The sequence below is a fragment of the Nansenia antarctica genome (genome assembly GCF_963989245.1).
Source record: "Nansenia antarctica genome assembly, chromosome: 17".
NCBI lineage: Eukaryota > Metazoa > Chordata > Actinopteri > Argentiniformes > Microstomatidae > Nansenia > Nansenia antarctica.
The window spans coordinates 23,220,790-23,246,852 of NC_137687.1; positions in this window are offsets into that span (position 1 = coordinate 23,220,790).

The window sequence follows — 26,063 nt, forward strand, 5'->3', positions numbered from 1 at the left end:
CTACAGGTAATATTATTATTGTTGTGTTATTATATGTCTGTTGTTCTGTTAGTAGACCGTATTGTATGAGGTTGGGTCTTCCACCTCGCTAGTTTGCAACACGCTCGCGGCTTACCTAGCAGTCAGGTTGCAGCCATTGTTGCACGTGGTGCGCATGCGTATTCCAAGTGCGTGGTTTTTCCATGCATTTGGATGTTATGATTTCTTGTTGTTGTTGTTAAATGAATACCACTATATGATCACACAAGTGAAGATTTATGTAGTCTACACATTTTGTATTTTTGTTTCATATTATTGTTATAATTTGTGTAGTATGAGTGACTACTGTATGCTCAGTTCATTCTTAACCACTGATGCGAATGTAGCTCGATGACCCTGCAAGTCCCGTGTCCAGAATTTGATGCACTGTTTTCTACAGAATAAATGAACGTGAGCCATCCAGCTGAGAGTGATTCATGAAAAGATACACCCCGTCACATGTGTGTGTGTGTGTGTGTGTGTGTGTGTGTGTGTGTCTTGGGCGTATCTGTCAGTCACATGTATATTACTGTAACCTATGTTCAGTGCTGTAGTTCCCCATGTTCTGCTGCAGCTGTAGCATCAGGATATGTTGGTATTTGATCACCTTATATAAAACATCGCCGCTCTGCATTAATAGCGTGCACTCGTAAAATCGCGTCAGTGACCACTGATGTGAAAAATCCTGGATTTCAATACTCTCAGAGACCTGTATGACAATGATGGCCTAGTTTCATTTCAGCACCTCCAAACTAAGTTTGTCCTTCCAGCGTCATCCTATTTTGTCTATCTACAGCTGAGGTCCTCACTCAAGGCCTATGGAGCGCCTTGGCGCTCCCCACTTCCAACTCACCCCATGATAGCCTGGATTGAACATACCCCAACCTCTCGTGGCTGTGTATCCAGAATATATCGCAATCTAATGGACGCAATTAAAAAACCACTTGCGGTTGAGGCTTTATGGAGCCGAGAGCTTGGTGAATTGGATTTCCACCCAAACTGGGACACAATATGGTCTAATCCCAATTCAACGTCCAAAAACTTAGCTCATCAGTTAATTCATTTTAAAGTCATCCACAGGGCCTATGCTACACCATATAGAAGATACTTAATGAAACTACAACCCAACTACTACTGTCAATTCTGCCCTACCCCCACACCGGGTTCATTTCTCCATATGTTCTGGGAGTGTCCAGTCGTGGCCAATTTTTGGAACCATGTAAATTCTGTAATGTCCAAGTTATTTAAGATTGACTATGTTCCTAATCCATGTTTATGTTTGCTCAATGATGACTCTGATTTCGATTTAAGTATTACGCAAAAGAAAATGCTATTTGCTGGTTTCACCTCTGCAAAAAAAACTATTCTTCAACATTGGATGACACCTGATTTCAGTATGAACACTTTTTGGTTTTACTCTTTACAGAGGATTGTGAATCTTGAGTGTACAACGGCCAGATTGAACAAAGCAAGGCCCAGTACAGTTGATGCGTGGAAGGCTTATTCATTGAACTTGACTAACCTGACTGCTCTATGATTTGATTTTCCATTTACCCCAATCCGGATTGTGTTGTATTTCTACTATTTGGCTGTGACTTGTCTGCTACACTACCCCTTTTCTTTTTTGTTTTCTTTCTTTTTTCCCTCACCTCCCTTCTTGTTCTGTATTGTCATTGTTATGTGTTGATAAAAGCAATAAAAAATCTTGATCACAAAACAAAACAAAAAAATCCTGGATTTCTATATAGATTTTTATTTATTTATCAAAAGTACCGATTTAAGTATTTTAAAGTACCGATTTGGCACCGGTATCGAATAAAACCAAACGGTACCCAACTCTATTGGGCATACATTAGGGGTAGGGGAGGTTGTGCATGTCCAGGGGTGCGGGGGGGGGGGGGGGGGGTGGCAGGGTTAGGGGAGGTTGTATGCATGTCCAGGGGGAGAGGGGGGTGGCAGGGTTAGGGGAGGTTGTATGCATGTCCAGGGGGAGAGGGGGGGTGGCAGGGTTAGGGGAGGTTGTATGCATGTCCATGGGGAGAGGGGGGGTGGCAGGGTTAGGGGAGGTTGTATGCATGTCCAGGGGTGCGGAGGGTGGCAGGGTTAGGGGAGGTTGTATGCATGTCCAGGGGGAGAGGGGGGTGGCAGGGTTAGTGGAGGTTGTATGCATGTCCAGGGGGAGAGGGGGGGTGGCAGGGTTAGGGGAGGTTGTATGCATGTCCATGGGGAGAGGGGGGGTGGCAGGGTTAGTGGAGGTTGTATGCACGTCCAGGGGTGCGGGGGGTGGCAGGGTTAGGGGAGGTTGTAGGCATGTCCAGGGGGGGAGGGGGGGTGGCAGGGTTAGGGGAGGTTGTATGCATGTCCAGGGGGAGAGGGGGGGTGGCAGGGTTAGGGGAGGTTGTATGCATGTCCAGGGGGGGAGGGGGGGTGGCAGGGTTAGGGGAGGTTGTATGCATGTCCAGGGGGAGAGGGGGGGTGGCAGGGTTAGGGGAGGTTGTATGCATGTCCAGGGGGGAGGGGGGGTGGCAGGGTTAGGGGAGGTTGTATGCATGTCCAGGGGGGGAGGGGGGGTGTCAGGGTTAGGGGAGGTTGTATGCATGTCCAGGGGTGCGGAGGGTGGCAGGGTTAGGGGAGGTTGTATGCATGTCCAGGGGGAGAGGGGGGGTGGCAGGGTTAGGGGAGGTTGTATGCATGTCCAGGGGGGGAGGGGGGGTGGCAGGGTTAGGGGAGATTGTATGCATGTCCAGGGGGAGAGGGGGGGTGGCAGGGTTAGGGGAGGTTGTATGCATGTCCAGGGGGGGAGGGGGGGTGGCAGGGTTAGGGGAGGTTGTATGCATGTCCAGGGGGAGAGGGGGGGTGGCAGGGTTAGGGGAGGTTGTATGCATGTCCAGGGGGGGAGGGGGGGTGGCAGGGTTAGGGGAGGTTGTATGCATGTCCAGGGGGGAGGGGGGGTGGCAGGGTTAGGGGAGGTTGTATGCATGTCCAGGGGGGAGGGGGGGTGGCAGGGTTAGGGGAGGTTGTATGCATGTCCAGGGGGAGAGGGGGGGTGGCAGGGTTAGGGGAGGTTGTATGCATGTCCAGGGGGAGAGGGGGGGTGGCAGGGTTAGGGAGAACAGGTAGGTTTTGAGGTGGGATTTAAAAGTGGAGAGTGAGGGTGAGTCTCTGAGTGGTGCTCTGGACTGCTCCATATGTGTAACACACCACCGTATAACAGTGTGTTTTATCTCACTGCAACCTGCACGGCATGTTTTTTGCACAACCCGACTATTACGTGAACTTGCCATAATAATGTTGATTACAGACGTTGATATGCATTCTGCTGCTACTCCCTAAGCCTATTCTATCATTGTTGATTTGCGTTCTGCTATTGTTGATTGTGTTTTAGATCCTGCTTATTTAATTATTGATGTTGTATTCTGCTGCCATGCAGAATGAACATAGAACTTTCGTCCCGAAGAATTAAGGTTACATACCCTGGTTCAGAAGACATCGGTGGTTCGTAATCGTGGCGGTTTGCGACCAACTTGAGGCGCATTACCGCCACCTAACGGACTGTGTTTGAACGTTAGATTTGACAGGGAAAACTTAAAGATGAAAGAAATAAACGAAATGGGGGGGGGGGGGGGGTTAAATCCTGTCTATCAACCCAGTGTCTTTCAAATACTGTATTAACTGTATATCTGTGCTTTTATATATTCCATAAATTAACTGATGAATCATGAAAATAATATCCTCTCTGCAAGATTTCAAAGATCTAATACTAGACAATGCTGCCCAGCTGTCCGAAGCTATTAATGCATTATTTACCCTGTTCTCTACCAACCATTCTAATGCTGTCAAAATGTCTAGAAGCTCCACTGTGTATACTGAAAAATGATCGGTGGTTCTTTTTAAAATTCCTGCCTTATATAATAATAATAATAATAATAATAATAATAATAATACATTTATTTTATAAGGCGCCTTTCATGGCACAAGGTCGCCGTACAATATGAGGGAGAAATACTGCAGCTCCTGTCTGAACGTCTCCTGCTCCTGTCTGTCTGAACGTCCTGTCTCTGGGTCTTTTGACCCATCTGTAAAAATTAGAGCCTTATCACTATAGTGCAGACCAATATAATAATAATAATAATAATAATAATAATAATAATAGCTTTATTTATATAGCGCTTGTCCTGCAAACGTTGCAGCTCAAAGTGCTTTAATCATTATATAATCTTTTTTATTTATTTTTTTTTATTTAAAGGCAATATTAAAAGAATTGGTTTTTATAATGATAATTTAATTATTTAGTCATTTAAAGGCTATATTAAAAAGATGGGTTTTTAGTCTTGACTTGAACATATTTGCTGAGGTTGCATCCCTAATGTAAACTGGCAGTGCATTCCACAATCTGGGTGTATAACATGAGAATGCAGCCTCACCAAATCTCTTCTTTATATAGTTCTGTGCTACATTACCAGGATGTGCATATTTGGACTTCTTTCGCAGTTCTTGTTGTATAAATCTACTAGTGGATTCACAAATAACCAAGGTGGAATAATTGAATGTGGACCTGCAGGACTATACGGTGAATTATTATCTAAGTCATATCGTTTCGCTATTGTATTCCCTATTCATCCAAAACTCACATAAGTCAGTCTTATTATACTCCCCAACAATCTTGTATAATAGGCTTAGTAGGATGTGAACTATTCTGAGCTTGTAAATGAACCCAGTATGCTGACGTCTCACGAGAAGTCAAGGCCAATTAACGAACCCTCACCCACCTTGTCTACACGCGCTCCGCCGCTACGCACACGCGCTCCGCCGCTACGTACACGCGCATCGCCGCTACGTACACGCGCATCGCGAAAGAATCCATCCCGTCTCCTCAAACGATCCCTCAAAGTCAAATCATTAAACTTGCTTTTAATCTTTAACTATTTTCATTGTTGTTTTTACTGACTGTGCTTTTGTTTGACTTGTTATGGATCTATTTTCTCTCGTGGAGTGTAGTGTGTCTGAGTACTGATAATATAATAATAATAATTATTATTATTATTATAATAATAATAATAATAATAATAATAATAATAATAACGTTTTATTTGTATAGCGCTTGTCCTGCAAACGTTGCAGCTCAAAGTTCTCCAATCAAATAACCATCATTTTATTATTTAGTAATTTAAAGGCAATATTAAAAAGATGCGTTTTTAGTCTTGACTTGAACATATGTGCTGAGGTTGCATCCCTAATGTAAACTGGCAGTGCATTCCACAATCTGGGTGCATAAAATGAGAATGCAGCCTCACCAAATCTCTTCTTTTGTACATGTGGTACACAGAGAAAACCAGCGCCAGAAGACCTGAGAGCTCTATTGGGCTGATATGCTAGCAAAGAAAAGCGCTATACAAATATATATATATATATATATATATATATATATATATATATATATATATAATATTATGTATGATTTATTATTATTATTATTATTATTATTATTATTATTATTATTATTATTATCTGACATATTAAGGACACATTAGGATTTGACTTGTATACATATGAAGAGACATTCCATGTCGGAATACTATAGCAACAGAGGGGTTATGACGCCGTGGAATCTCCAGACAAAGAGATGCTATTCTATCACCATTCTACTAGTTGAGAAGAGAAGAGAAGAGAAGAGAGAATTAAGAGTAGAGAAAGTTTGGAAAGCGTTAAGAACATAATAGATAGAGATAGATAGATAGAGATAGAGATAGTGATAGAGATAGATAGATAGAGATAGATAGAGATAGAGAGTGATAGAGAGTGATAGCGATAGAGAATGTCAGACTCCGACACGGTATGTTCTACTCTCGTCATTTCTGATAAATACAGAAAGATGTTATATATAGTCATCTAAAGATTATATTGTATGATATTGTAGCGAAAGGGAATCTTCTAGTGTAACTCGCCCCATGCGGGAGTCGAACCCCGATCTCCCGCATAACCACTACCAAGAGAGTTAACTAGTGATTAGCGCGGCCGTCGGTTATGCGGGAGATCGGGGTTCGACTCGACGATATATAAGTCTGCTATAAGTATTATTATTATTATTATTAAGATATTGGCTTGAATTATGCTGTTGCATGGTGTGCAGATTAACACTTGAGTGAAGTTTAATGTATATAAATGAACTGTAGAGATACTTGATGTTCTACAGTGGATACAATGTAGTAATCTGTATACGGTATAGGACAATCTGCTCTGTATACTGCAAGTACATCTAGCTTAGAGTCCTTAGCAACGCTTAGAGTCCTTAGCAACGCTTAGAGTCCTTAGCAACCCTTAGTCCTTAGCAACGCTTAGAGTCCTTAGCAACGCTTAGAGTCCTTAGCAACGCTTAGAGTCAACTACACCTATATTTATAATATAACCCTGACTAACCACTAATACATATATATATATATATATATATATATATATATATATATATATATATATATATATATATACATATGCCTTGTGAACTGTTTATAGAAATTATAAACGATCTGTTAAACTGTTGAATAAATACCAGTGTCAATAATACATACAGTATACATGCAGACCCTGGTCTCTGTATTCTGTATGGTTGTAAACTCAGACCCTGGTCTCTGTATTCTGTATGGTTGTAAACTCAGACCCTGGTCTCTGTATTCTGTATGGTTGTAAACTCTGTAAACTCAGACCTTGCTCTCAAAGATACTCCCTGCTAAAATAAAGGTTACATTAAATCTGGGACTCATTGGAAGTTTTATGTAAAAAAAAGAAGAAGAAAATAATAATAATAATAATAATAATTCTGCATGTATCAATCCCAGATTGCCCCTTCAAGTCTAATGAGACAGATTCAAACTGCTGCTAGTTTTATCCATGAGCCATTCACATGTTCGTGAGCTTAGAATGATCAGGTTCTATCTCCGTTTAGGGCGGTTCAGAGATATTGAGCGTCAAAGTTTTTACATTCCATTATGTTTTGTGAGATGGAACCTTTGTATTTTATTAATTACTAACTCAAAAATGTCAACATTTTAAAAATAACACCACACAGGCGTTAATAAACACCTAATGGATCAGATTATGTAAAAAACTAAATTTTGTCAAAAATGGAGATAGAACCTTTTAATTCTAACGTCACGTGTTCACATGTTCTTATGTTCACATGTTCAAAAAAGAGTGAGGAATCCCGTGATGAATACAGTGAGAAGACCACCATGTCTCACTCTGACAGTAACACGGTATGTTGTACAGATTAGGCATTAGAGCAATGCATCTTAATGAAGATATTGTCTTGAAGTATGCTGTTGCATGGCGTGTAGACTGACACTTGAGTGAAGTTTAATGTAAATGAAACTGTAAAGATACTTGATGTTCTAATACAGCTATACAATGTAGTAATGTGTATATGCCTTGTGAACTGTTTATAGAAATTGTAAACAATGTGTCAAAGTGTTAATATAATATAATACATACAGTATACATGCATATACATATATAATACATACAGTATACATTTATGTACATATATATGCATATTCTTATGTTCACATGTTCTCATGTTCACATGTTCAAACAAGAGTGAGGAAGACAGTGAGGAAGGTGTGATACCAAGGTTGAAGTTGAAGACAGAAAGCCTGGTGAATCGAATGATGGAACGATATCAAACGATAATACTACCACTGAATCAAAAGATTAAAGATCAGGAGGTAGTGATTTGGGCGTTACATGAAGAAGTGCTGAAGAGGGATTCAACATTCAACATTCAAGATTTATTTATTGATAGAAGGGACAAGGAAAACCTGGGAAAGGAAGAGCGACAGGTGGAGATCCTCCCTGAAAGAGACGCGGAGAACACGGTATGTTCTACTCTCGTCATTTCTGATAAATACAGAAAGATATTATATATAGTAATCTAAACATTATATTGTATGATATGATCACTTTTTTTTAAATAAATGCCGGACGCTGGCGTTGCTTGTTCGCCGCTTCTCCGCCCGAAATCTATAGGTGTAATTGCAGTATGCAGAGTAGATTGTCCTACAAAGACACTTCGATTTAGTAATCTAAAAACTAATTAGACCCCTAGGCTATACTGTCTTTTATCTATATTTTTTTTGTTTCTTTTGATTTTACTACTCGATCTTTTCAGTTTGTAAAGCGTCTTTGAGTGGCTAGAAAAGCGCTATATAAGTCTGCTATAAGTATTATTATTATTATGAAGATATTGGCTTGAATTATGCTGTTGCATGGTGTGCAGATTAATACTTGAGTGAAGTTTAATGTATATAAATGAACTGTAGAGATACTTGATGTTCTACAGTGGATACAATGTAGTAATCTGTATACGGTATATGCCTTATGAACTGTTTATAGAAATTATAAACGATCTGTTAAACTGTTGAATAAATACCAGTGTCAATAATACATAGCTACAGTATACATGCATACCGTTAAACTGTTCATTTTGACCCAGCATTTGGTAGGGGAAGGCGCTTATTTGCATCAATGATCAATTGCCTAGCTAATTACCTCATTAACCAATTACCTAACCCCGGGTGTCCTGGGGTTTAGTTTTAATATATATGTAGGCTAGTATATATGTATTATGTTACGGTACATGTGGGAAAACTAGGGTTAGGGTTAGACATGCCAGCATGTACCAAGTCGACGTAGCACCTAACCCTAACCCTAGTTTTCCCACATGTACCGTAACATACTGTATATATGTATATATAGTATGGATATCTATGCCCCTCTGCTGGGCCAATCTGCAGAGAGCGTTTCAGTGGGGTGTTCTTGTGCTGAAGCTAGTTTAACGTTTTGATTGAGGACCTCTATGTGTTTGTTTTTGTCTTGATTGTTTTATAATGTTGTAATTTTGTATTTGTATTCTGTATGGTTGTAAACCCAGACCCTGCTCTCTGTATTCTGTATGGTTGTAAACTCAGACCCTGGTCTCTGTATTCTGTATGGTTGTAAACCCAGACCCTGGCCTCTGTATTCTGTATGGTTGTAAACTCAGACCCTGGTCTCTGTATTCTGTATGGTTGTAAACTCAGACCCTGGTCTCTGTATTCTGTATGGTTGTAAACTCTGTAAACTCAGACCTTGCTCTCAAAGAGACTCCCTGCTAAAATAAAGGTTACATTAAATCTGGGACTCATTGGAAGTTTTATGTAAAAAAAAGAATAAAATAATAAATAAAATAACAAAATAATAAAAATAATAATAATAATAATTCTGCATGTACCAATCCCAGATTGCCCCTTCAAGTCTAATGAGACAGATTCAATGGTGTGTTATTGTCTGTAAGGACAGGCTGCTGCTAGTTTTATTCATGAGCCATTCACATGTTCGTGAGTTTAGAATGATCAGGTTCTATCTCCGTTTAGAATGATCAGGTTCTACCTCCGTTTAGAATGAGAAGGTTCTATCTCCGTTTAGAATGATCAGGTTCTACCTCCGTTTAGAATGATAAGGTTCTATCTCCGTTTAGAATGAGAAGGTTCTATCTCCGTTTAGAATGATCAGGTTCTACCTCCGTTTAGAATGATAAGGTTCTATCTCCGTTTAGAATGATCAGGTTCTATCTCCGTTTAGGGCAGTTCAGAGATATTGAGCGTCAAAGTTTTTACATTCCATTATGTTTTGTGAGATGGAACCTTTGTATTTTATTAATTACTAACTCAAAAATGTCAACATTTTAAAAATAACACCACACAGGCGTTAATAAACACCTAATGGATCAGATTATGTAAAAAACTAAATTTCGTCAAAAATGGAGATAGAACCTTTTAATTCTAACGTCACGTGTTCACATGTTCTTATGTTCACATGTTCAAAAAAGAGTGAGGAATCCCGTGATGAATACAGTGAGAAGACCACCATGTCTCACTCTGACAGTAACATGGTATGTTGTACAGATTAGGCATTAGAGCAATGCATCTTAATGAAGATATTGTCTTGAAGTATGCTGTTGCATGGCGTGTAGACTGACACTTGAGTGAAGTTTAATGTAAATGAAACTGTAAAGATACTTGATGTTCTATAATACAGCTATACAATGTGGTAATGTGTATATGCCTTGTGAACTGTTTATAGAAATTGTAAACAATGTGTCAAAGTGTTAATATAATATAATACATACAGTATACATGCATATACATATATAATACATACAGTATACATGCATGTACATATATATGCATATTCTTATGTTCACATGTTCTCATGTTCACATGTTCAAACAAGAGTGAGGAAGACAGTGAGGAAGGTGTGATACCAAGGTTGAAGTTGAAGACAGAAAGCCTGGTGAATCGAATGATGGAACGATATCCAACGATAATACTATCACTGAATCAAAAGATTAAAGATCAGGAGGTAGTGATTTGGGCGTTACATGAAGAAGTGCTGAAGAGGAAGAGTGCTGAAGATTCAACATTCAAGATTCAAGATTTATTTATTGATAGAAGGGACAAGGAAAACCTGGGAAAGGAAGAGCGACAGGTGGAGATCCTCCCTGAAAGAGACGCGGAGAACACGGAGAGGGAGAGAATGCAGAGAGAGGCAGAGCAAGAAATGGAGAGGAAGAGAAAGGAGGAGGAGGAGGAGGAACGGAAGAGAGAGATCGATAGATTGATAAGAGAAGAAGAACAAATGATAGAGATGGAGAGAGAGGAGGATGGGAAGAAAGAGATCGATAGATTGATAAGAGAAGAAGAACAAATGATAGAGATGGAGAGAGAGGAGGAAAGGACAAAAGCCGAAAAGCAGGCAGCAATTAGAAAAAGACAGATGCAACAAGAAAAGCAAAAACTGTTAGAGAGAGACAGAATGCAGAGAGAGGAGCAAAAAGAAATGGAGAGGAAGAGAAAGGAGGAGGAGGAGGAAGAAAGGCAGAAAGCTGAAAAGCCTGAAGAGACAGTTAAGAACTCTTGGGAGAGACCGACACAAAAGAGAAGAGAGGGGGGGACCATCCAGGCATGGGGGACCATCCAGGCAAGAGCAGAGAGGGGGGGACCATCCAGGGAGAGAGAGTTGCGTTTGAGAGGACGAGAAGACAGAGAGAGGATGTGGAAGAGAAAGAGAGAGGAGGAAAGGAAGAGAGATATCGTTAGATTAGAACAACAAAAACTAGAAAAAGAAGAACAGTTAGAGAGAGAGAGAATCCAGAAGGAGGAGGGGCAACAGATGAAACAGTTGGAAGAGCAGAACAACAGGGCAATGGAGGATGAAAAAAAGAAAACCCCTGAGAAAGAGGGAAATGGAATGGAGGCACAGAAAGACAAGAGCATCTGGAGAAGAGCCTTCAATTTCATTAATGAGAAGCAGAAGGAGAACAATCTCCAGAGGATTCAGAGGACCTACCAGAGAGAGGAGGAGGAGGGTCACAACACCTACATCCAACGTAAGTGTAGTATTTCTACCTTCTGAAATGAATGAATGAATGAATAATAATAACAACTTTTTATTTGTATAGCGCTTTTCCTGCAAACGTTGCAGCTCAAAGTGCTCCAATCATTATATAATCATCATTTAATTATTTAGTCATTTAAAGGCAATATTAAAAAGATGGGTTTTTAGTCTTGACTTATATATATTATATACTCATATTTGCTGAAGTTGCATCCCTAATGTAAACTGGCAGTGAATTCCACAATTTGGGTGCATAAAATGAGAATGCAGCCTCACCAAATCTCTTCTTTTGTACATGTGGTACTCAGAGAAAATGATCTTTATTGTCATTGCGACAGGTACAACAAAATTCAAATGCAAACCCTAGGTGCTAACAAACAAACACAGTCCTAAGATAAAAAAAACTAAACAAGAATGAGACATAAATAGGGGGGGATATAAATAAAAATAGGGGGATAAGTGATCGGTAGACATCTGAGAATGTATCTATTATGTGAACTTCTATACTTCTATACACTATATGGCCTAAATGATGGCTAGGACTGGTGATATCAAGCGAAAGGTTCTTTATATTCAAATCTGCAGACATACACTAGTGATCACTTTCTTTTCAATAAAACGAGCTATTAGATATTCACTTTCAATTCAATGTACAATTCGTATTTCTCAAAAAACAACAAACTGTCAACTTATATGATTACCCATTTGGTTAATACAACAGAAATGTACTTATTTTTAACTATCAATCAATCATGTAACATATTAATCAATCTCTTTTAACTGCCAATCAATAATGTAACATATTAATCAATCTCTTTTAACTGTCAATCAATCATGTAACATATTAATCAATCTATTCTCTTTTAACTGTCAATCAATAATGTAACATATTAATCAATCATGTAACGTATAAAGTTACAACAGCAAGGCCTGACAATTAGCAATTTCTCTGATCAGTTACTGTCAACGTTTTGTTAGGTGTTCTATTCTATTCTAAACTTCGTACCTTTGGATATCGTCCTTTTCTCTGCCAGGTATCCCCACGTCTGGGGGCTTAATCTCGACGTGCACCCGGGCCCAGCGAGAGCAGGAGAAGAGAGCCGAGCTCTTAAAGAGGGAGAGGAACAGACAGAAGAGGGAGGACAAATGGAATAAGATCCAGGAGGAAAAAGCAGAGAAGAAGAGTGCCAAGACTCAGAAGGAGGAGGAGCGCTATGAGAAGTGGGCTGCTCATAAGAGAGACCGGAGGCTGGAGGCGGTGGAGAGTGGCGCTGGAGAATTCTATACCGAGGAGATGGCAGGGGACCCAGAGGCAGCTAGGTTTCCAGACCGGAAGATGACAATTTGGCAGAAAAGAAAGTTGAGGTGAGAAATGCAGGTTGGAAGTACGATGCACAGACATTTCAAACACACATGTTCTTTAATTTATATAAAATGTGACCAAGACTGTTGAGTATGAGGGGCTTGTTGAGGTGTTTGGCTCAACAACAACAACAACAAAAAAGTTGGTTGTCTAATGTTGTCACGTGTCTATGTGAGAGTCCTATGGCTAATTATCTCTCCACTTCTGTCTTTCTGTCATCTTCCCCCAGACTGAAAGCTTTTCTGAAGATTGAAGATTGAAGATGCGATGCAGCCACTAACTGGTAGACAAAACAAATAAAGCAACAAAGTTAATTAATATTAGTGAATTAATTAGTGGAAACCCCACTGACTAGCCATCCAATTCAATTGTTTCTTTTTGGATTCTGTCCAGGAGATAACACAGTGTTTTACCACATCTGATGCCACCCATAGTACTTCTACTTCTTTTCGTTTCTCTGAATGGTGGTTATATGACAGTTTCCCATTTCTTTCTTTCTTATTTATTTTATTTATTTATTTATTTTTCTTTCTTTCTTATTTCACGTTTGTTGGACACTGCAAGGTCTATTGAGCTGCAGGGGTTGCGTAGTAGTGGGCAGACAAGGCAGTGCTCCAGACCATGGTCTGCCCATTTCTTTCTTTCTTTCTTATTTATTTTCATTCTTTATTTATTTATTTTTCTCTCTTTCTTATTTATCTTCTTTCTTTCTTTCTTATTTATTTTCTTTCTTTATTATTCATTTTTCTTTCTTTCTTATTTATTTATTTATTTTTCTCTCTTTCTTATTTATTTATTTTCTTTTTTTCTTTCTTATTTATTTTCTTTCTTTCTTTCTTATTTAGAGAGTTTTCCACTGAGCCCATGGTGCTTCTGGGCCAGGTGGAGGGGCTTCAGTGGGGTTAGGGTTAGGGTTCCTCTAGGCATGCTAAAAAACATACTAAACATCTAGTAAAATCACATTTTACGAAAGGTGTCATTTTCAAGATGGCTGTCGCGATCTTCAAATGGCTATATCTCCACTTCTGTACAACTTAGACAGGTAGGGTTGGTGTCTAACCCTAGGTTTTATGGGTCAAGGAATACAATTCAATCAGTGAAATTACCATTAGTTAATTCTTTTTTAACAAATCATATATGGGAATTGATTTCACCATTCAAATCAGCATGAATGTAAACTATTACTGTAGACAGACAGACTGTTAGCTGGTACAGATAGACAGACATACTGTTAGCTGGTACAGACAGACAGACAGACAGACAGACTGTTAGCTGGTACAGATAGACAGACAGACTGTTAGCTGGTACAGATAGACAGACAGACTGTTAGCTGGTACAGACAGACAGACAGACAGACAGACAGACAGACTGTTAGCTGGTACAGACAGACAGACTGTTAGCTGGTACAGGTAGACAGACAGACTGTTAGCTGGTACAGACATACAGACAGACTGTTAGCTGGTACAGACAGACAGACAGACTGTTAGCTGGTACAGACAGACAGACAGACAGACAGACAGACTGTTAGCTGGTACAGATAGACAGACACTGCGTGACTATCGCTTACAGCTGTTGTTTCATGTGGTGCTGTTGATTTTCTCTTGGTTTTTCGGTGGACTGAATTGGTCCCCAGCATCTGGTCAGAGGTGTGGACTCCTCCCATGAACTTGTTATACTGAGACACTGCTGTGGGTCTGGGGATAGGGACCCTCTGCTCCCGCCCGTCACCTAGATAGATAGACAGGCAGACAGACAGATAGATAGGTTAGTTGCAGCATACACATACTGATCCACAGGAAAATCCACACAACACAAAATAAATCATATGGTAGGCACAATATCAATACCTGTCTTCTGCCAGTGCAAGACTGTCTCCCCACTGTACACACTGTGGATGGATGTAAGGAGGGAGACCTCTCTGGTGTCCATCCACTTCACAAATAAAAGGTCACCTTCCCTAATCCACCGGATTGTGCCTCTCGGTGACCTTTTATTCAGAGCATTTTCCAGTGTGGATGGAACAGCCACTCTTCCCTGCCTGTATGTCCCACAGGCCCCAAAGCCCTGCTGACCCAGGTGCCTGAAGAGGAGGGGACTGGTGTAGAAATTGTCACAGTATACAATGTAGCCAGACCCCAGGAACTGTTTGTTGACCAGCGACGCCACCACGTCAAAGGACAGCCCCTTCCCCGACGCAAACTTGTTCTTTCCTGTATATAATCTGAAGTCAACGGTGTAGCCATTGGCGTCAGCAAGAACAAAGAATTGTATGCCCCACTTGGTAGACTTGGCCTTCATATATTGCTTGATGGAGACTCTGGCCTTCGTAGCCACCATCCGTTCATCCACTGAGATGTGCTGCTTCGGTTGGTAAATGCTCATGCACCGATTCCTCATCGTCTCAAGTAGGGGCTGGAGGCGTTGGAGAGGGTTATATTCCTCTGTGCCCCTTTTCTCGTCGTTGGAAGCGTCTTCGTCCGGGTCACTCATATGGAGGTTATCTGAAACAGCCATGAACCTATCTCTGGCCATGACAGTGCCAGGAAAGGAGACGTCAAATCTGGTGTTCTTCCTCCAAAAGTCAACCCTCTTTGGCAATTTTATGACTGCCATGTACAGCAGCATCCCCAGGTAGATTCTCAACTCCTCTACTTCAATGTCCTTGCAGAGGAACTTCTTCCCCTTATCTTTGTTCCTCAGAGCATTCTTGTTGGTGTTGGTACACAACACTCTGAGGACTTCCAGGTCAAAAAAGTGGGAGAATATCTCCCCTGGCATTGGTCTCCCAACATTGAGTGGTGGTTGGACACCAGGCTTTCTTTTTGGAGTAAACCGTGGCTGCTGAGGTGTTATGTCAGCGTCTTCCAGGGTTTTCCAAGCTGATGTACTGTTGGGCTGGCGAATTGGTGACTGGCTACGAGCATCACCGGCACCAGCATCTCCACGGCCCCGACTGTTCTCTGTCCCAGCAGAAGACGTCCTAAAAAGAGATAATGAGAAAGTGAAATCAATATCTGTAGTAGGCTCTATTTACTAAAACACACACACTGTTGAGGCCACTGCAAGTTTGAAGATATTCAATGCGATATAACACCTTCAGCAAGAAGGTTGTCTCAGCTTCATTGCCTGTAAACACCTGAACGTCTGTCCCCAACTGTCTGTCTGTACCAGCCAGTGTTGTAGTCGAGTCCCTAAATCTCGAGTCCGAGTCGAGTCCGAGTCCCCAGTGTTCAAGTCCGAGTCGAGTCACGAGTCACCAAAGAAGAGAATGCTCGAGTCCGAGTCAAGTCCGAGTCCTTCATGCTCTAGTCCGAGTCACAAGTCCTGAAAATCAGGACTCGAGTCCGAGTCACGAGTCTGTGAGCAGCCAGCCAGTCAGCCATCTAGCCAGCCAGCCATACATAATATGCGTTTACATAATATATTACACTTAGCAGAGGTCTTGTTAGAGCTTGATGTAAAATCTCTGAAGGCAAAGCGCACGATTCTTGGCGCCTCAGTCGGCATCTTAGCAGTAACTGTAACAGGATTCAACGCCGGTGAATCCACATGTAGGTGGAATACGTGCCTGTCCTTGCAGGGACTTGAATAATGTTACGGTAACAAAGCTATCAATGTCTTATGCCAAATGATGAGTGCCTGCCTATTATTAAAAAACATTATTAAATTATATATATATATATATATATATATATATTTTAAACGTCTCCACCTGCCGTCCCCTGAGAGCTCAAGTCCGAGTCGAGTCACGAGTCACCAAAGAAGGGAATGCTCGAGTCCGAGTCAAGTCCGAGTCCTCCATGCTCTGTGACTCGAGTACTACAACACTGGTACCAGCTAACAGTCTGTCTGTCTGTACGTGACGGGGAGTAAAGACCGATGTTTATTTCTGTCTAATATACGGGTGCAAAAGATTACATGATCTTTTGCACTCGTAAAAAACATAAACCCAAGGCTGGCGGTCATAAAACTGTTACCACTAGATCCCTTAAATCCTATTCTAGTGAGGCCTTAAACCATAAACTGGAGAAACAAGACTGGTTAGATGAACTAAAATGCACACAGGTTGAAGAGGCATGGCTAGGTTTCAAAACCAAATTCCTAAATATTATTGACAGTATAGCCCCCATGAGAACCACCAGGGTTAAAGCCCGATCGGAACCATGGATGAATTCGGACATTCTAAATGCTATGAAAGTCAGAGACCTAAAATGCTCTGAAGTTCAAAAATGCAAATCAAAATTAGTGAAACACTTAAACGAAGATCACAAAACCCACTTTGAGAAAATTAAAAAACAATGCAACAAACTATGCAATCAGGTAATTACCATGACCAAATCTGCTAAGAAAGAATACCTCGATAACAAAATCGAAGAAAACTTAAACAAACCACGTGACCTTTGGAAGCTACTTAATAGCCAACTAGGTTGCAGTCAAAAACTCAAAACCAGGTCTACAAACATCAGCATAAAATCTGGAGATTCTCTCCTTACAGACAAGCTGGATGTGGCTAAGTGCTTAAACACTTTCTTTACAACCATTAGTTAACAATCTACCACCCCACTCAGGGCGTTATGGTGTAGAGCACATCCGTGCGTTCTACAATAAACTGGGTGTACGCAAAGATGATTTTAAACTCTCCATGGTGTCAAACGATGAGGTGTTTAAAAAGCTGGGCGCTCTACACTCAGAAAAGGCCACGGGCCATGACAATATTCCAGCCAGATTTCTAAAAGACTCAGCTGCCTCCATTACCCCAATCATCACCCACATAATAAACCTCTCCATCAAACAGGGACACGTCCCCCTTGACTTTAAAATAGCAAGGGTAACCCCACTGTATAAAAAAGGAAGCAAATTAGACCCAGGCAACTACCGACCTGTTTCTATTCTTAATTCCATCTCGAAACTTATGGAAAAAATAGTTTATGAGGGTCATTGACGGATAAGACTTTTGAATGGGCCAATTTTAAAATACTAACAATAACAATATATTTGGCCATTATTCAAACATTTGGAATGTAGTGTACACATGCATTTATGCAAAAACCCCAAATTAAGAGATTTTAGTGTTTTTAAAGTTGAATTAATAGGACACGCCCTTAAAAAAAAGTCATTTGGGGTGACCGTAATTTATCTAAAAATGCATATATTTCCTTAACATTACTAATATTTTAACAAGTATCAGTAATTAAATAAACTGTTTAAGAAAGACAGGCTTGTGTGCCCTTTCATTTTTTGTAAACCATGACTTCACAAGTTTATTCTATAATGGCAGTGTCTCCCTCGTAATGCAGTTACAATACCCATTTTTGTTCTAAAACCCATAAAACTGATTTAAAATGTGTACAGATAATATCCACTTAAGCATAGTATACAATTGATTAATATTTGAGCCAAAACTGATGGATATTCTATTTTGAATTTAGTACAGTAATTGCCAATAGTTGGTTACCCCACATGACAGATGGTCGCCCCAAATGATGAGAAAACCGCAGGTAGTTAAAAGTCAATTTAAAATGTACACAATACAGTTCAGACTAAAGAAAACGGAACAAAGTTTTAATTACAATCTTTTCAAGTGGTCAAGTCAAAAATTCAAAAAGTCAAAAATTCATTCAAATATCACAGAACTAAAAAAATGTAAAACGTAAAACGCGTAGGTTACAAGTTTCGTCAGGAACATTCAAATATCACAAATGTTAAAAACATTAAACATTTAAAAAGTTAAAGTGCAATGCACATTATATGCTTCAGGAACTTCTTCAAGAACAAATATTTCACAAATGTAAATTTTCACATCCTTGTCATCTCATCTTTGGTTTTGTCAATCTATGAGAGAGAGAAGGAGGGTTAAGTAGCATCACTTTTGTGGACCCTGGTAGTCACATTGCACAGGGATCAACAATTTCAGTCAATAAAAAGTAAACAGTTGTATATGGAATAAAAACTAAACACCAACACAGTTCTATAGAGTCAATAAACAATAAACACCAACATAGTTGCATGGATGAAATCAACACTAAACACCTACAACACAGTTGTATCAGTTCCCTGTATATGACCTACAACACAGGCTGGTTGGAGCAGTGGATCATTTGTTACATTAAAACGATGTTTAGGAACATCAGCATGTAACAAACTAGGCTATTTCCATTTCATTGTTACTGTAATTTCATTGTCTTTGCTATTGTCATTTCATTCTCATTTGTCACTTCCATTTTCTTTTCGTTCCTTTATTTCCCCATTTTATTGCCATTTCATTTTCCTTACTGAAATTGTGTATACATTGTATACATTGTGACCAATGACCATCTAATCATTGTGACCAGACTCATGGTAAACTGCAGGCATTTCTTTAACACCAGGGGCCTCATTTATAGAATCTGGATAAAATGTGATCTTACCCTTGGCGTACGTAGAAAACCATGTCAAAATAGTGAATCATAAAATGTCAACGTGAGTCAATTTGACAGTGGAAACGATCGTAGCTCTACGTCAGGTCTTGACTTGACGTACGCACATTACCTACTAGTTATGCAAAGTTATTACAGGCATGTGAGCCGCACTCGAACACGTTAATGCCTACTTAACTGTAATTCATGCGAAGTGAAGGTGGCTCGTAATAAAATTAACAATGTTGTTATCAGCCGAGAAAATTAGTTTAATTCAAGATTTAAAGGGAACTGATGTTTATGATTGTATTTCAGTCTTCCTTTATATGCCATTAGGCTATTGTATGGTGTAATCATTCTAAATTGAGGCGTGATAAAGGCAGTCGGGTATATCCCAGCCCTCCTTCAGCCGCATCCTGCCTGATGTGATCGGGGGAATTCGGGGGCGAGCGTTTGCGACCGCGCATCTATTTCTGATAAGACAGTCGATCTCCTCCTCAGTAAAGTTTCTCTTCTTTTGTTTGTCTACCATCATGTGAACTCGTCAAAGGTGCTGCTCAACACCTCAATCAAGCCTATTTATAGCACTTGGCTTAATTCAGCTGCTATAATTGAGCCGCTATCACAGGGCGTAAATACAAAGCTCATTCACCTGCGTTCAATTTCAAGTATATTTGTTATTTATAGACGGAAGTACGTACGACAGACGTACGCACTTTTAAACAAGCACAGCCCGTTTTATAAATAATGCTTACGTCCATTTAGAAAAATGTGCTTATGTGCAAGTTAAAGATGACGTTCAAGTAAATTTTTATAAATGAGCCCCCAGGCATTTCTGAACTTTACGCAGTCTTGGCAAGTCAGCTTCGAGACGCGAGAAGCATTCTGGTGGCCTAACTTACATACAAACTTAAGTTCAAGATATTACAGAAAAGGTCATTCCTAATCCTACTAACATGACAGTTCCAAATACACCAGAGAAAGATATAGCCTACTGCATGTTACCTATAGTTTTTTATCTTTCCTTTTTCCTGGCAAGATAGTCGGCTCTTGCTGCAGGGTCTGCGTTGACCCGCTGCCTGTATCGAGCAGTCTTCTGTTTGCTTGTTTGTGGTGCCATCTAGAAAATAGGTTAAACTAGTTAAACATAACTAATACATCTACAATTACCTAAATGGAATGTCATGCTATACAATTTTTTACATTTCTTTCATAAGATTGCACAATAATCAAAAAGAAACGTTAATTCCTAAATAGGAATGGAAAATGACTGAAATGTAGACAAATATGTGTTAAAGTATACAAAGAGTTATGCTAAAACAAAGAACTGTATGTATATAAATCATTAATAAAATATAAATATACAGAAACTACAAATACAGGACGTATATCTATCATGTAAGACACTCAGCAGTGGTCACCCCACATGATACTAGGTCACCCCAGATGATGTTTTCAAGTTCAGTCAAATATTACAGGCTAACAGTTAGCTACAGAAACCAAACTAGCTACTTCTTACCACATGTCACTATCAAATTTATCATCAAAATATAGATTTGCAGATAAAACGTATTATTCACAGTTTTGTGGGGGTCGTCCCACATGATATCCAAAAGTGGCAAGTACATGACAGCAGTTAAAAAAGAGATTTATTTGCAAATATGAGAGAGACTTACTAACATGCCAGTTGTTTCTCTGGGTCCTTCACATGTGACTGGCGGATGCAACATCTGTCCTTGAGGTGGTTTCAAAATAAAAGTACCACAATTGTGTTTTCTTGATGGTCGCCCGAGATGATATTTCATAAAATTAACATATTCGGACAACATTCGTTTGTATTTTATGATGGAAATATAAGTGCAAATGCTTAATAATTTTGTCAATTAATGTCAAACATGTTTGAAATTATGCCAAATAGAGCAAGGGATATATTTAAATCGATTTAAAGTGATTTTAAACCGGTTGTCTAAATAGAAGTCAAGGCTGGACGGTCGCCCCACATGATGTTTTGACACTTCAGATAGCAGAAAAATTACCAATAACTAAAATGTTTGGAGAAGTTAGAGTGGTTATGTATATGGGGAAGGTATTAGACATACATGTACATATCTTTTTATGTATTTTTATGTTTTTTTTAAGGTAAAAAATTCAGTTGGACAGAAAAAGTAGGCGTCACGTCATTGACCCATGAACAGGTTGATAGGTACCTTACCGAAAAAAATCTGATGTATGAATTTCAATCAGGATTCAGAACATCCCATTCCACTGACACATGCCTTCTCTATTTGAACGACCACATCAACCACGAGGTGGACTCGGGCAAGTACTGCGGCATGGTCATGCTGGACCTCCAGAAGGCCTTCGACACAGTAGATCACCACATATTGTTAGATAAACTGAAAGCAATTGGGTTCGATAGAACATCGGTGAGCTGGATGCAATCCTACTTAGAGGGGAGGGAACAGGTGGTTAGTGTGAACGGAACACTGTCCCCCCCCCTCCCAGTGACCTGCGGCGTTCCACAAGGAAGCATATTGGGACCTTTACTGTTCCTAATATATGTGAATGACATGTCATCAGCATGTGATTGCAATTTGTTCCTGTTCGCGGATGACTCGGCTCTGCTGGTCTCTGACAGGGACATATTGCAGGTGGAAAAAGCGCTAAGCACTGAACTGAGTAGAATCTGCATCTGGCTAGCTGACAATAAACTATCAATACACCTAGGTAAAACTGAAACCATCCTATACGGATCCCCATCTAAACTCAGAAAGGCTGAACATTTTAAAATAAAAGTGGGTAACATTAATATCACAAGAAAAGAGGATATTACATACCTGGGCTCCATCTTAGAGGCAAATCTTTCCGGAGATAAAATGGCAGCAAAAGTAATCAAAAAAGTGAACCATAGAACTAGATTCTTGTACAGGATATCCTCACTTGTCAGTAAAAACACACTGAGGACCCTATCAGGAGCTCTCATTCAATGTCACTTCGACTATGCCGTAACATCATGGTACTATAGAACCACAAAGGCCCATAAAACAAGACTCCAGACAGCCCAAAATAAACTGGTTAGGCTTCTGCTAGGCCTCAACCCTAGGACACATCTAACCGCTGCTCATTTTTTGAGCCTTGATTGGCTACGAGTAGTTGACAGAGTGCAGCAGCTTGCACTGGGCCTGGTCTTCAAGATACGCTACACCACAAAGACACCCAAGTACCTGTCAACATACTTCCAAAAAGTGAACAACGTCCACACATACAACACCAGAGGAAGCTCCACGAACCACGTTCAACCGCGTTGCACCACAAACAAGGGGTTAAACTCGTCTGCAAACTATGCAGTAAAAATGTGGAACGCCCTTCCTATAATCTTAAAGGAGTGCAAAACACTGCCCACCTTCAAAACCACTCTCAAAAAACATTTACAGGAGGCTGCAATCCGTAACTGGACCCTCTAAATCAAAAATCAGATTAAAAGACCCGAACTACCCACTGTACATACTTTGTGTTTTGTCCCCCGCCCCCACCTGTGGTGTATGTCCCCCCCTGTCCTACCCGCTGTACATACCTGATGTTTTGTTGTATTGTTCTTCCCATGATGGATGTATTTTTATCTTGTAGATAGTAATAGTTATTTGTCTGTATTATCTTGTAGATAGTATGTTGTGTCCTGTTTATACCGCCAGTGGGCGCTAGTATACTAGTGATGTATGCACTGACGGATGTGAAGAGAAGAAGTGGAATAAACCTGCGAAGTGAAAGCAGCTGCGTGTCTCCCGGTCTCATTCTTTTACTAAATACTTTCTTACTACAGAATACCACATTTTTTGGCGACGAGGATGGCTATTTCCGTACCCTTACCTACACCGTTCATGCCTGTGCCAGGCGAACCTGCTATTTCTTTTCCTACTTGGTTGAGAATGTTTGAAAATTACATGCTCGTAATTGATGCTACCGGAGAAAAATGGCCGGAGGAAAGAAAGCGCGCGATTCTTCTCCATGCACTTGGGACCGAACCACAAAAACTGTTCTACACTCTAAAGGATACGGGGGTTACCTACACTTCTGCCGTGGATGGACTGAAAAAGTACTTTGTTCCTAAGGTGAATGTGATTGCTGAACGTCACAAATTTCGACAGAGAGCTCAGGGTCCTGACGAGACGGTTAATCAGTTCCTTGCTTCATTACGCGAGCTAGCTGCAGCTTGTGAATTTGGTGCCATGGAGGAACAAATGATTCGTGATCAACTGATTGAGCGTGTTGCTAATACACGCATACGAGACAGACTTTTGCTTGAATCGGAATTGTCTCTGGACAAAGCTACTTCAATGGCCTTACAAATCGAGGCTGGACTACGGAACTCCAACGTTCTCTCTGGAGCTACAGCTTCGGTGAGAGCCATCGAGAAACAGCCGACGAGGAGGAGGTTCGACAAGGGCAAGAAGAAAGCTCCGACGACGACTGCACCTGCCACGGTCTACAGCCAGCCAGCTACAACTGGGAATCAGCGCGCCTGCTTCCGATGCGGATCCACAGGACACTTAGCTAACAGGCCTACATGCCCGGCGGTTAAGGTGACTTGCAATACATGCGGAAAAGTTGGACATTTTTCCAAGGTGTGTAGATCGGCTCAAAAAGAGGTGCGTGAGGTAGTGGTGAATGACGTTACTGTGTTTTACATGCAGGGGGCCGTCGTGAATGATAAAATTATGTGTACTGTACGAGTTGATGCAAATTATCATTCCCATGATGTTGAGCTGATAGTGGATACAGGCTCATCTGTTTCTATTATTCCAGAGAGTACTTACCAGACACTTTTCCATACATGTGTCCTTGCTGAGCCTACAGTGAATCTGCTTACTTACTCCAGAGAGAAAATTCCTGTTAAAGGTTGCATGCATGCTACAGTTGTTCATAATGGACATTCAGTTACAGGTTCATTGATAGTGGTTGAATCAGGAAATGCATTGCTGGGACTAGATTTATTTGTAGCATTGCAGATGTGCATTGAGGGTAACAAAATTATTACTGTTAGCCCTGCTAGCTCTCCTACTGTGCTCCGAGCACCTACTGTACAGAGTACCACTCCACAGACCGAACCAGAGGTTCTAGTACAGGAGTTAGGGTGTGCAAAAGGTTTTATGCACAAAATACAGGTTAAACCAGATGCTGTGCCAGTACAGCAGAAACTGAGGAGGCTTCCGTTCTCAGTGAGGCAAGCTGTGACCGATGAGCTCGCAGATCTACAGGAAAAAGGCGTTATAGAACGTATAGACGCATCTCCATGGGTTTCCCCTATAGTTGTGACCCAGAGAAAGGGGGGAGGAAAGCCTCGCCTGTGTGTTGACCTCAGAGAACCTAATAAGGCAATCATCAGTGACTGTCATCCCTTACCGCACATGGATGAACTGTTCGCTGAGCTCCGTGGAGCCACAGTCTTTTCTACTATAGACTTAGCCTCTGCTTATCACCAGTTGCCATTGCATCCAGATAGCCGTGATTTAACTGCGTTTATCACGCATGAGGGTCTCTTTCGTTTCTGCCGAGTGCCATTTGGCCTCGCTTCTGCTCCTTCAGCTTTTCAGAAAATGATGTCGACTGTACTGACAGGCCTGCCAGGCGTACAGGCCTACCTGGATGATGTGATTTGCTACGGCATCACACAGCAGGATCACGATGTCAGCCTACGGAGAGTGCTACAGGCTCTAAATGAAGTGGGACTTAAACTGAACATGCACAAGTGTAAGTTCAACCAGAAAGCTCTGCGCTTCCTGGGCCACACTGTGTCCAAAGATGGTCTTCATCCTGACCAAGACGGGGTCAGTGCTGTGGCGAACGCGCCTGCCCCGCACGACACATCCTCCCTGCGGTCCTTCCTAGGACTTGCATCGTGGTATAGTAAATTCATACCTGACTTCTCTACTGTGGTGGAACCGCTACGTGCTACACTCAGGGAATCTACTGACACTAAGTTTGAATGGACAGCGGATGCAGAGTCCAGTTTTACTGAGGTTAAGAGACTGATTACTGAGAGTCCTACCTTAGCATTATATGATCCTGAGTTACCTACTTATGTCACTACCGATGCTTCTTACTATGGATTGGGGGCTGTAATGAGCCAGATTCACCCAGACAATACAGAGAGAACCATAGCTTTTGCGTCCAGGACACTTTCTCCTGCAGAGAGAAAGTACTCTACCGTCGAGCGTGAGGCGCTGGCATGCGTTTGGGCGGTGGAAAGGTGGAGAACCTACCTGTGGGGACATCGTTTTGTCCTACGCACAGACCACCAAGCGTTGACAACCCTACTCACTTCCAGGGGTACGGGTCGCGCAGGTCTGAGAATAGCGAGATGGTCTGCACGTCTACTATGCTTTACTTATGATGTCACTTACCATCCAGGGAAACGTAATGTGACTGCTGACTGCTTGTCCAGACTCCCTCTGCCTTCGACAGGAGAGGTGGAGGAGGAGCCAGACATGGAGGCTACTGTGTTCACAGGTTCCTCACATGCCATATCTGTGACCGAGTTCACTGCTGCCTGTGAGGCCTGTCCTGAACTGACTCAACTGAGACAGCAGATACAGAAAGGTTGGCCAAAATGCAGTAAGAATGTGACAAAGGAACTTGCTCCATATTTTAGAGTGAGAGATGAACTGGCTGTGGATGAACTACTTGTCATGAGAGGCCCCGACCGTGTGGTGGTTCCTACTACACTACGGTCTAAAGTTGTAAATTTAGCTCATGAAACGCATCAGGGAATAGTGCGTACTAAACAGAGACTACGAGAGCTATATTGGTGGCCGCAAATGGACAGATGTGTCCAGACATTAGTAGGCTCATGTGTACCCTGT